The sequence below is a fragment of the Chenopodium quinoa genome, unplaced genomic scaffold (genome assembly GCF_001683475.1).
Source record: "Chenopodium quinoa cultivar QQ74 unplaced genomic scaffold, ASM168347v1, whole genome shotgun sequence".
Taxonomy (NCBI): Eukaryota; Viridiplantae; Streptophyta; class Magnoliopsida; order Caryophyllales; family Amaranthaceae; genus Chenopodium; species Chenopodium quinoa.
In genome coordinates, this window is record NW_018745684.1 from 4,970,115 (window position 1) to 4,983,107 (window position 12,993).

The 12,993-nt window shown below is 38.1% G+C and overlaps 1 long non-coding RNA gene across 1 annotated transcript; it reads left to right on the forward strand.

The window, feature by feature from the left end:
* The first annotated feature begins 8,626 nt into the window (after nt 1-8,626).
* LOC110717857 lies at nt 8,627-12,801 on the forward strand. Its single transcript, XR_002510813.1, has 3 exons — nt 8,627-9,150; nt 10,326-10,468; nt 11,551-12,801. It is a non-coding gene; the product is annotated as an uncharacterized LOC110717857 (long non-coding RNA).
* The last annotated feature ends 192 nt before the right edge of the window (nt 12,802-12,993 follow it).

Here is a 12,993-nt window from a genome sequence, read left to right on the forward strand (position 1 = left end):
ATTGGTACGCATCCTTGAAGTTATCCAAGGCTCGGTCGTACTCTGCCTCCGTGGTAGCTTGCAGGATCTTCCGCCACTTACCATTTACCAATATCTCTATTGAATCTAAGTTCTTGTTGAAAAGGTTGTACGCTTTGACTTTCACGCAGTTGTTGATGTGCCATGTGCACAGTAAATGGCTCGACTCCGGAAACAGCTCCGCTATAGGGGCAAAGAGACCTCCCTCACAATCGCTTGACGATGGCCGATGGCTGAACATTTGGGCCGATGTAATTTCTCAACTTCTCCAACACCCAACGGTAACTCTCAGCCGTCTCATCCTTCATGACTGCATAACCAATCAAAAAGTTCTGGTTCGTTGGAGTCATCCCAACCATCTCAACTAGTGGGAACTTGTACTTGTTTGTCTTGTACGTTGAATCGATCAGAATCACAGATGGCCAAGACGAGATCATATCAGCACAATCAGGATGCACAAGGAGCAAATGAGTCACCTCCGATGTGTCTTCATCAGATTGAAACCAGCACAGGTAACCACGTGCTCTTGCTTGGTGTAGAAGCTGCTGTATAGGGTTCCTTCCCTCTGACCGTTCAAACCTCAATTTCTGTCTGACGTTGTAGATATGTCTTTGGTTTGGCTGGTCTTTAGGAAATTTCTCCAACACAGATGCTAATATTTTAGCAGGCTTCACTTGAGCATCACTCATTTCTTTTACAACTAGTTTCGCAGCAGGACTTAGGCCGCTTAATTGTCGATGACCCACTTCATATACTATCATCTCATGGTTGTGATACCCCCAATTACCGTAACCCTTCACTTCCCAACCGTCACACCTTTGCTGTTGTCGAACCTTTACTCTGAACTGACACCCACAACCTTTCTGCTTTGTATCAAACCGGATCGCTTGACTGAAATCTCGTTCCTCCCTTTTGCGATAACGGTCGCATCTCAAAACGCGATCCATTCTACCATCCCGTTGAGATTTATGACTTGCTACTACTAAACAAAAGCCCGATCTGATTGCAACCTATTTCGCCCAATCAATCGCTTGTTGAGCATCTTCGAACAGACCATCGTGTACAAAAATCCCACTATAATCATTTCCGTCTCCACCATAATCCTGCAACAATAACATATAAATATAATCACATAAGATTAGATTAAATTAATACATTTGACACAAAATTAGCACAAAAGTAATTTCTAAACTTTAAATTCATAAATAAATATCATTTCCACTCTTAACGCATAATACATTTAACGTCTAAATTTACACATAATTAACACAAAACTAACACGTAATTATATATAAAAGTATTCACACACATACAAATTAAAACATACATTTGTTTATTAAAACGTGCAATATGAACTTCAAAAAAGCAAATACAAAATAAATAAATAAAAGAATATACTAATAACGAAAAAAAAAAATATAAACATAAAAAAAATTAACCAATTTGAAAAAAAATATACACATAAACAAAACAATATATGAAGTGCAAAAAATATAACCAAAAACAATAAAATATAAACAACAAACAAAAAAATGAAAAACATAAACAAAAAGTATTCACACACATACAAATTAAAACATAAATTTATTTATTTTTAGAAATAATTAACACATATTAAAACAAAATGTCAACCTAAACCATATTTTTTTTTCTTTTTTAAATTATTCACAAATTTTTCAAACATAATATCAAACTAAATATTGTTTTTTTTTTAAAATAAATAATTAACCACATTTAATTCCAAATTTATCAAAATTAAAAAACACAAAAAAAAAGCAAAAAAAAAATAAAACAAAAAAAAACACAAAAATCAAAAACATAAACAAAACTTTAAATTAAATTAAAAAAAAACAAAAAAAAAAATAAAATAAAAAAAAAATAAAAAATAAAACCGTGGCAGTGGCGCCTGGCTAGGCGCCACTGCCACGGTGGCGGCGTCCTGGTCAGGCGCCACAACCATGGCACTGGCTTCCCTGCCAGGCGCCACCGCCACGGTGGCGGCGTCCTGGCCAGGCGCCCCATCCACGGCAGTGGCTTTCCGGCAGGACGCCAGCCGCCACTTCGTGATTTTAAACGGCTTCGTACCTCATTTTCCGGCGTCGACGGCGGCTCTCCGGTGCATCTCGCCGACGATGACGGCTCTTCGGTGTCCCTCGGCGATCCAGTGCTGCTCCACATTTTTGGTGAGTGAAAATTTCGTTTCGGTAAAAATTAAAACAAGGGCAAGACTGTCAAAATTTTAGAAATTGTGGGCTTTATGTATAAAAATGTGGGCGATGAATAACAAGTCTCAAACCCTAACCCCTAACCCGAACCCACCCACTAGACCAAACAAACCCTAACCCCTAACCCGAACCCACCCACCAGACCCACCTTAAACCACCTACAACTGCCACAACCACAACCACCACCACCACCACCACCACCAACGAAATGTGTAAAAATTAAAAACAAAAAAAGAAAACATACCTTAAAAAGCGAATTTTGCTTCGAATGTCACTCGAATTTGGTTTAATATGGCCAAATTCGACCATGAAACCTCTAAATCTAGAGGTTTCATGGTCGAATTTGACCAGAATAACCATTGCTCTCGGGAGAAGTACGAAACCTCCATCATGAGGCGCCGGCGGGAAATCAAGAAGCTCAACTGGCGTCGTGACGCCGGCGACAAAGTAAAGCGAGGACAGAATGGGAAGGAAAAGAGGAAAGAGAAGAAAGAAAGAGAAGGAGAAGAGAGAAAGGAGGAGGAGAAGAGCTGCGAAAGAAGGAGGAGAACAGAGAACGAAGAAGAAGAAGGGAAGGAGAAGAGGAAAGAGAAGAAAGAAAGAGAAGGAGAAGAGAGAAAGGAGGAGGAGAAGAGCTGCGAAAGAAGGAGGAGAACAGAGAACGAAGAAGAAGAAGGGAAGGAGAAGAGGAAAGAGAAGAAAGAAAGAGAAGGAGAAGAGAGAAAGAAGGAGGAGAAGAGCTGCGAAAGGAGGAGAACAGAGAACGAAGAAGAGGAGAGAGAAAGAGGGGAGAAGAGGAGAGAGAAAGAGAAGGAGAAGAGGAAAGAAGAAAGAGGGGCGCTTGGGTTGGAGAAAGGGAGTAACCGGGTTTTATTTGGGTAGGGTTTGGAAAATGATTTTTTTTTAATTGTATTCCGATGGATTAAAAATCCGCTGGAAAATGTAAATTCCGACGGAATTTTCCGTCGGAAAGCACATATCTTTCGACGGACTTTCGACGGATTTTTTGAATTCGTCGGAAATATCCGACGGAAAATAATTCTGTCGGAAATTATGCCTTTTTTGACGGAATTTCGTCTCCGTTGGAACAAGTCCGTCGGAATCAAGTTGTTTTCTTGTAGTGAAATAAATTGAGGTAAACTACACCGGGAGCTAACCGGGTTGGCAAATGTCACATGAAGTGACGGACGTCTTGCACATTAAATAATAAAAGGAAAATACAGCGTCCTGTACTCCCAGTAGAAGTTATGGTTAAATAAAACCCCATAACTCCCCCCATATGTTTATACTCGAGGTATATACGTTCTATAAGTTTTGGTGCGTAATCTCTTTCACTTTACGTTGCTTTATATATTATTAGACTTGGTGATGACTCTCAAAACATAGCACAATCAATCATTATAACTCATTCAAGCAATCAAACATACCAATTTAATTCTTGAATAATTAGTGACCACATAATTTTAAAGTTGAATCCTTTTTAATCTACCTCGGCGTTAAATGACGTCTTAAGTGCATAAAGCACCGCAAATCCCATCCCACGGTGGTGGCGTCTTCTGTGGACGCCGCCACCGTGGCCACGACGTCTTGCCCAGGCGCCGCCACCGTGGCGGTGGCATCCTGGCCAGGCGCCAGTAGCCTTGGTTGTGGCGCTGCCACCGCGAAACCACGGCTCCTTCGCGATCCGGCGACTTTGTTTACTTCCACCGCGAAACCGCCTCCCGCCTCCGGTGCCGCCACTTCCCGTTTATTAGCCATAACAGTGTGTTTTAAGATAAAAGTGTGTTTTTGATGTTGAGGGAAAAAATGTCATTTCATTTCAAATTTGTGGGCTTTATGTGGAGATTTGCGGGCGATGTTTAGCAATTCACGTACTAAAACACTTGGTAGCTCAATTCCTATGCTTAAAGCATCAATAAAAATTATATGAACCATAATAAAATTCCCTTTTTATATTCCAAACCAAATTAAACATTTAGTTTAATTAACCTGCTCTTAATCATGCCAATAATAAAAGTATGGTTCATAAACAACATGCCAGGCCAACATGATTAATTCCAATCATCAATTCACTTCAAATAATTCATACTTCACTAATCAATCACCAACATCAATCCAAACAACAATTCCAATCAATTCCTATCATGACACTACCTTGGAATTAATTAATCAAAGCCTAGCATGCTTCTACACACTTAAATAATTATCGAGTACGCGAACGTACCTTGAATATGATCTCAAAATCACCACAACTACACAAAATCACTCACTGGGAATTCTCCTACAATCCAAAGTTACAAAGAGATAGTAATACCTATTTAATATAAATTTCCAGCAATATATACACTCTTTAAATCACTTATAAACCCTCTAAAACAAGCTGAAATTTAATTTAAAACCCTGACTTTAATTCCCAATTAATGGGTAATTAAAAATCCTTTCAAGAAACACAATTCTAACCTTTATATAAAAATTCCACCTTTATAAAAACATGTAAAATTGCTGTAATTATGTTTAAAAACACCTATTTCAATAATATTAATCATCTACAATCAGATTCCATCAATATACATTAATTTAGAAACCTAGGGTTTTCAATTTGGGGCTTGTTAACTCAAAAACTAAATCTGAAAATTATATACATAATAATCACAATGAAACATCATAAAAATCATCACACAACCCAAAAATAATAATTGAATCAAGGCTAGATTAATTTAAAACAAGAAAGAGTTTTTTTATTTTTTTATTTTTATTATTTTTATTTTTTTTTATTTTTTAAAGTCGCACAACCGCACGACGTGAGGGGGCTGTTGCCGCCCTCTACGCCAGTGGCTGCTGCTGCCGGTTGCTGCTGGCGGCGGCGGCCGGTCGGTGCGAAGTGGTGGTGGCGGCCGGCCACCTTGTGTGTGCGTGTGGTATGGGTAAATTAAAAGGGTAGGGGGAAGATTAAGGGAGAGAGAAAATAAGAGGAGGGAGAAAGAGTTTACCTTTGGGTATTCTTCACCTTGGGCAAGATCTAACTTGCTCATAAGATGGGTAAATATACCCCCTTGCTAAAACTCTCCTAAGCTTAAATTCCCTTTCTACCCTTAGTGATCTCTTCTCCTATTCAAACTAGTCATTTGACTTCTTTAAAATTTCATTGACTTTAAAACTTCCTTTTATGAAATCATATGCTCCAAAGTTTCCAAATCATGAAATAAAATATTTTCAAAACTATTAAATAAATAAAAATGGACCTTTAATTAAAATAAACCTTTTTAAATTAATAAAATACCATAAATAATTCATTTCGAATTATTTAAATACTTTATGAAATACTGATTTTTAAATTAAAATACGTATAAAAATACGGAGTATTACAGTATCGAGGCTGGGGCTGGGGCTTGTGGCATGGCGTATCGGGGCTGGGGCTGGTGGCATGGGGCAGTGGGTACGAGAGTTGGTGGTGGCATGGTTGCTGGCTATGTTGGCGTGGGGCATTGGGTATGGGAGTGAATGTGCAGCAGCAGGGGTCTGGGTTGTGTAATGAGTGAGGTGCAGCAGTTGGTGGTGTGGTGGAGTTTAAGGCTTTGAGGTGGTGTAGGATTAGGGGTTACTAGGTCGGGGTTACTGGTCGGTTAGGGGTTACCAGGTAGGAGGGGTTACTTGGTCAGTTAGGGGTTCTTGGGGTTACTAGGTTGGAGGGGTTACTTGGTCAGCGGTTACTAGGCTGGTCAGGGGTTACTAGGTCAGTCATGGGTTACTTTGTCAGGGTTACTTGTGTGTTAGTTGGCCACACCGTGTGGCTAGCCACACACAAAACCTGCTGTTAAATATAGGAGATTAGTTGCTTGCAATATTATATTAACTACTAGATAAAGGAAATTCATGGGACATAAGAATGTAAATAAGGGAAGAAATAATATCATAACGTCGAAAATGAAGAAAATCACCCCAAAATGACGAACGCAATAATTTTGTAAATTAGTTGGTAATAAAAATCGTAAATGTATGATCAATTACTAATGCAGTGAAGAGTACTATATTTTGTTTGCAAATGTTTACATGATGAATATCTTGCAATGTTGGTTACTAACACACATCTCATAAATTGTTACACATTCAATTTGGTAACGGGTTCGAATCTCATCCTCAATCACAACGTTTTTATAGTATAATATCCTTAATCACATAATTATGTGTATGACACTTTTTTTAGTAACAACTTTTTTTTAAAAACGAAAAGTAACAATTTATTAATACAGAAATAAGTTGTAAACAGACGGGATATATACACGTAACAATAATTATATTGTGTGTAACGAATCGTGATTCGATTTAAACTCTTAATTATTTTATTTAAATCTTCAAATCTATAAATTAAATCATACTACAAATCTACGTAAGGTTAAAATTGTCCAACAAAAATATATCGATATGAATGTCTGTAGAAAGATCATTAAAAAAATAATTTCATTGGTTTTTAATTTCCCTCTCGTTTTTTAGCTAATGATGAGTTGTGAATTAAAAAAAAAATTAGAGGAATTAAATTGGTGTTGTATATTTGATCCGCATACAATAATTTTATATTTGTATGCGTATCACCTCCCAATGTTGTAAATTTGTAATATTTAATTTGTAAATTAAATTGATATTGGAATTTGTGAATTATATTGATTTTTGTACATCCTTGTTGTATTCTTTAATCAATTAATATTATATCAAATTATGCCTGATAGTTTATCACTGGAGATTATCACCGGAAATCTGGGATATCCAAGGCAGAATCAGGTCCTGCAAGTGGGAAATTCCTCTATTTCAATGGAGTTGCTTTTGCCATTCTGTTTGTGTCTTCTCTAGACTTGACTCCAGTAACATCATCTAGCTACATAAGCAAATTAATAAAGCACTGACAAGTTCATCAAAGCAAAAGTGATAATCACATAGTTGAAGCAAAGCTACCCACAAAAATATTAATCTAGACTTCATATGTAATGCATAAACCTTATATCTTAGAAAATAGCCTAATACAGTAATACAACCAACTATAATTCCCAGTTTATATTTACCTTTACCATAACTATAACAAAATTTACCTTTACCATAACTACAACAAATAATGAAACACAAAACTACTTGGATACTAGCTTCAGAGTTCTACAGACTATTAGAATGGAAATCACATGTATTCAACCAAAAGACTTTGAATTCTTCGTCCGAAAATAAAGGATTAAATCACAGAATCATAATTCTTCTTGGACTGCCCTGAAGACGTACGTGGCTTATGTACTAAATAATCCATGCTTTTCCATCACCGGAGAATTTACCACTAGAACCATCATCCTCTCCTGTCAGAATCACAATGGATTTCTTCCTCTATCATTTTCTCTTCTATGATTAGGGGTGGTTATTGGGTAGGGCTACCCAATGGCAAAAGGGTCGGGTCTAATATTAAAGGGTTTTGACCCTTTAATTTTTGAATGGACAGGGCTTTTATAGGGTCTTATTTTGTAGGGCATTTATGGGGTTTCAATTAGAGCCCAATAATTTAAGACCTAAAATAAAAAGCCCAATAATAATTGTTATGGGTCAGCCTTACTTCCATTTTCTCTCTCTTTTCCTTTGTTCTTCCGCCCACCTTTCTCTCTCCTCCATTGAAACTTAGAGTTCTCCATTGAAGCGCACTCAGAGTTCTCCATTGAAGCCGCTTCTCAGAGTTCTCCGTTGAAGCGCACTCAGAGTTCTCCATTGAAGCCGCTTCTCAGTTTCTCAGATATCATCATTTTCTCTCTCTTAATCTGTTCTTCAATTTTGATTCATGTTTTCGTTTTGTTTATGTTCTTCAATTTTGATTCATCTTTTTCGTTTTGTTCTTCAATTTTTGATTCATGTTTTCTTGATCATTTTGGTGATTTTGATGTTTAAATTTGTTAATATATCTTATTTTATATGAACATTGTCAGTGAATTCAGAGCATATGATCAATTTGAAAGAATTTTGTTAACCTATGTAAATTTCTATGATATGAGACTTGGTTTGTAATCATCAATTGTTCGTAATTTAGAGTGTGTGAGGAGAGCCCTCTCCGAGGAGTGCCGCGCCCGTGGTGTCTGGGGAGAGCCCTCTCCAAGAGCGCGGCCAGACATCTCCAGAAACTTGAGGGTGAAACTGGTCAATTCACCCTGTCTGCGCCCGCAACATGGGTCGCCGCGCCCGCGGCCCTGGAACACTACTAGAAATAGGCCGGATTCCGACGAAAACGTTCCACGGACTTAAATTCCGTCGAAAATTTCGAAATTTCCGACGGAAATTTGGTCTGTCAGAAAATTCCGTCGAAAAAGGTAAATTACGACGGAAAATCCCTCGGAAATTGTTTTCCGACGGAATATTCCGTCGGAAGCTATAAATTCCGAGGGAAAAAATCCGTCGGAACAAATAATAAAAAAAAAATTAAAAACACTTAACCCTAAAAAAACCGGAACACCCCACACCCCCTCCCCTTCATTTTTCTTTTCTCTCTCCTCTCCTCTCTCTCCGCCTCTCTTCTCTTTCTCTCTCCTCTCTGCTTCTCTTTCTCTCTTCTCTCCTCTTTCCTTCCATTCTCCTTTTGTCGTTCTTTCCCCTTCTCCTCTTCCTAGTTATATCATCAAGCAAATGAAGATGCGCTTGATTCCGTGAACAAATCCATCTTAATGTTGGATTTCGCACAGGGGAGAAGAAGAATTTTCGGAATGGGGGATCCTCGCTGGCAACACTCCTCTGTTTGAGGTGCCCTATCATTGCGTTTCCTTTCTTCGATCTCCTCCTTCTCTCCTCTTCCTTCCCCTCTTTGATTTCATACGACACAACAACGACACCACCGCAACGACAACAACAACAACGACACCAGCAGCAACGAAACAACAACAACAACAACAACATTGTAGATCTAGTTTTTTTTTTTTTTTTAAACAATTCTATTATATTTAATTTTTGATTTAATTATAATGTTATTTTATTAATTTCAGAAGATAATTGTATATTTATTTATTTTGTTTGATTTCAATTATTTTTTTTATTTATTTTTTTCGGATCTCTGAATTTATTTTGTGTGGGTGTTTTTTTATTTTGGGGGTTCGGATGGTGAGGTTGGTGGTGGTGGTGGTTGGTAGATCTGGGCGGTGAGGTGGGTGTTTTTTTTATTTTGGGGGTTTGGATGGTGAGGTGGGTGGGTGGTGGTGGGTTGAGGATATGGGTTAGGGTTAGGGTGGTGGGGAAGGATACGGGTTAGGGTGGTGGGTGGGTTTTTCTGGGAAGGTGGGGTGGGGTGGGTTCGGTTAAGGTGGGTTGGTGGTGGGTGGGTACGATTTTAGGTGGGGTGGTTGGGTACGGTTGGTGGGAGGGGCTATTTTTTAGGTACTGGGTGGGTACGGTTGGTGGGTGGGGCGATTTTAGGTGGGGTGGTGGTGGGTGGGTACAGTTGGTCTAGTGGGTTAGGGTTTGGGTGGGTTGGTCTGGTGGTGGGTTCAGGTAAGGTGGGTGGGTGGGTTCAGGCTAAGGCTGGTGGTGGGGGTGGTGGATGGGGCTTTTTTTTATAATTTTTTTTTAATAACATTTTCGACGGAAAATTTCCGTCGGAGGAAGTAGATTCCGACGGAATATTCCGTCGGAGGAAGTAGATTCCGACGGAATATTCCGTCGGAAGTGGTAGATTCCGACGGAATATTCCGTCGGAAGTGGTAGATTCCGACGGAATATTCCGTCGGAAACGCTATGTTCCGACGGAATCTTTTCCGTCGGGAAATTGCGACGAACTCTCGATTAAAGTCAAAAACAGCGCCGATAGAAATAAATCCGTCGGAAACTAGCCTTCCGAGGAAAAGGTCGAATTTCCTACAAAAGGGTTTTGCGACAGACTGATTCCGTCGGAAGGCTAGTTTCCGACGGAATTTCCAATGTTTACGACGGATTTTTTCCGCCGGAAAATAGCCTATTTCTAGTAGTGGAAGCCACGCCGGCGTCCCTAGCAGTTTATTTATTTATGAACTTGGCTTTAAGCTTTATCATCAACATTTGGAAGATCTGCTTGGTAATCTTTCTAAGCTTGCAATTGTGCAGCGTGTTCCTTAATATGGATGATGATACTACTACTACTTCTACGGCACGTGATGATGGATATAATGAATACATTACTCCGCAACGAAAGAGAAAGAAGAGGTCTAAAGTTTGGAGAGAGCTTATTGAAGGGAAGAATGTTTAAGGTGAGAAAATTGCTACATGTGTACATTGTAATTCTATTTTATCTGCACATCGTGATAGTGATACATCTCATTTGAAGCGTCATTTAGAGAGGTGTGCAAATAGGCCTCTAGGACTTACATTTGAGGAAGATAGTGATGAAGAAAATTTTGTTTTTTACAAGAATGAACTTCGAAAAGAGATTCTTAATTTCATTGTTGAGGGAGGTCATTCATTCACTATGGTTGAAGAACAAGGATTTAGGAGAATGATGAAAAGAGTTACCCCTAAGTTTAAACCATTTGGCCGTACAACCACAAAGAGAAATTTATTGAAGGCTTATGTATTGGAGAGGGATAAATTGAAAGATTTGTTGTTTAATGTTTTGGGTAGAATTTGTTTAACAACCGATAATTGGAAATCAAATCATTCTAGACAACATTTCATTTGTGTCACTTCTCACTTTGTTGATGATTCTTGAAAACTCCGTAAAAAAATTCTTAGGTTTAGGGCCTTGGCTCCTCCATATGATGGGGTAAGTATTGCTAATGAGATTTGTATGTTTCTTTGTCAATGGAAATTAGATGATAGGATACTCTCTATTACCGTTGATAATGCAACTTATAATGATGCAATGGTATCTTGTTTGAAGAGGCGTCTTGTTCCTAGAAGAGGGTTAAGTTGTGGTGAGACATTGTTTCATGTGCGGTGTTGTGCCCATATTATTAATCTTATTGTGCAAAAAGGACTGACTTGTATCAGTGGAATTTTGGATAAAATTCGTTCATTTATATCAAATTTTCTCATAGAAGTGAAGAATTCTATGATTGTGCGGAGAAGATATTTCACCTTGATGTAAAAAGGAAATTGAACCTTGATATGCATGTTCGTTGGAATTCCACGTATAAAATGCTTGGCACTTTTCTTTACTTCAAAGATGTTTTTCTTCACTTGAGATCTAGTCATGCTTCATTTCAATCATATATTCCTTTAGAGTATCAGTGGGAAAAAGTAAGCATGATTCACAATTTTTTGGAGTTGTTTTATGAGGTTACTTGTATGTTTTTGGCGGTAAATTATCCTACTTCTAATGTGTATTTTAAAGGTGCATGGATGGTGCATCGCCATTTTCTTGAGGCGGAGAAAGGTCCTTATGATTATTTAAAGGAAATGGTGAAACCAATGCTTGAAAAATTTGACAAGTATTGGTCGGATTACAATTTGTACTTGTCATTTCCGCCATTCTTGATCCGAGGTACAAAGTGAAATTTGTGGAATATATATGGAAGTGTAGAGGCCTCAAGACGAATTAACTTGGTGTTGGGAACTATGAAGTCAATGTTTAAAGACTATAAGTTGCAATATGCTAGTAGTTCACCTATTGTAGTTGCTCCTTCTCCTCCTAGTACTTCCGGAGCTAGAAACTACTTTGATGATTATGACCATTTTGTCGGTACTAGTGCAAGATCTCAAGTAGGAAAGTCACAACTTGTGATGTACCTAGATGATGATGCTTTAGATCTCAATTCACAACTAGATATTTTGGAGTTTTGGCATCAAAGTTCTGTGAGGTATCCTGTGGTGTCTAAGATGGCACGGGATTTGTTGACTATTCCTATAAGTACTGTAGCTTCGGAGTCTGCTTTTAGTATTGGAGGAAAGACTGTTTCGGCATCGCGAAGTTCATTAAAGTCAAAAACAATTCAAGCTTTAGTATGTAAGCAAGATTGACATTGTGAAAGCAATCAAGTAGAGGTTGATAGTGAACTTGAAGATGAAATCATTGAAGAAGAAGAGGATGATGATGTAGACCCTTTCTACTAGGTTGATATGTTGTTCCTTATTTGTCTCGAATTATTGATTATTATTCTTGTTGTAGTTATATAATTCTACTGTAATGAGAGCCATCAAAATAAAAAAAAGTAGTAAAGATTTGCTTGGCAGTGTGTAGATTTCCACTAACAACATTTGATAGCTTTTATATGTTTGTCTATCAAAAGCAATAATGGAAATTAAAGGTAATGTAACCATTTGGAATTTATGCTTTCCATCAGGATCATCATCATGAGGCTTAGCATTTTCACTGGCAACTGGTATGCACAGGAACTGATAGCAGAAAGTAGAAGTTAATGCCCGTTTCACTTTTACCTCGATCTGACCCGCATTGACCCTGACCCGCTAAATATTCATCTTGACCCGCAACCGACCCACCCCGCTAATGACCCGCTCTAACCCGCCCAATAACCACCCCTATCTATGATCTATACTTCCCTCATTTCTCCACCCATAATATATCTCAACTCCAGATCAATTTGAGACTCGTTATCATCCTCGGTCAAATAACTACGCCATGAAGGAGACTAATCTGAATCTGCATATCAAAAACATTATCATAAAGTTGTTCAGTTGAGGTATACAAAAGAGAATTGGCAGAGGCAATAATTTTCTCAAACTTACTTGCCTTCCACTGTTTAAAATAGAAAAAAAAAAATGAGAGTGACATCACAGCAATAAATTAAACACAAAATAAGTAGTGAAACTAAGAATA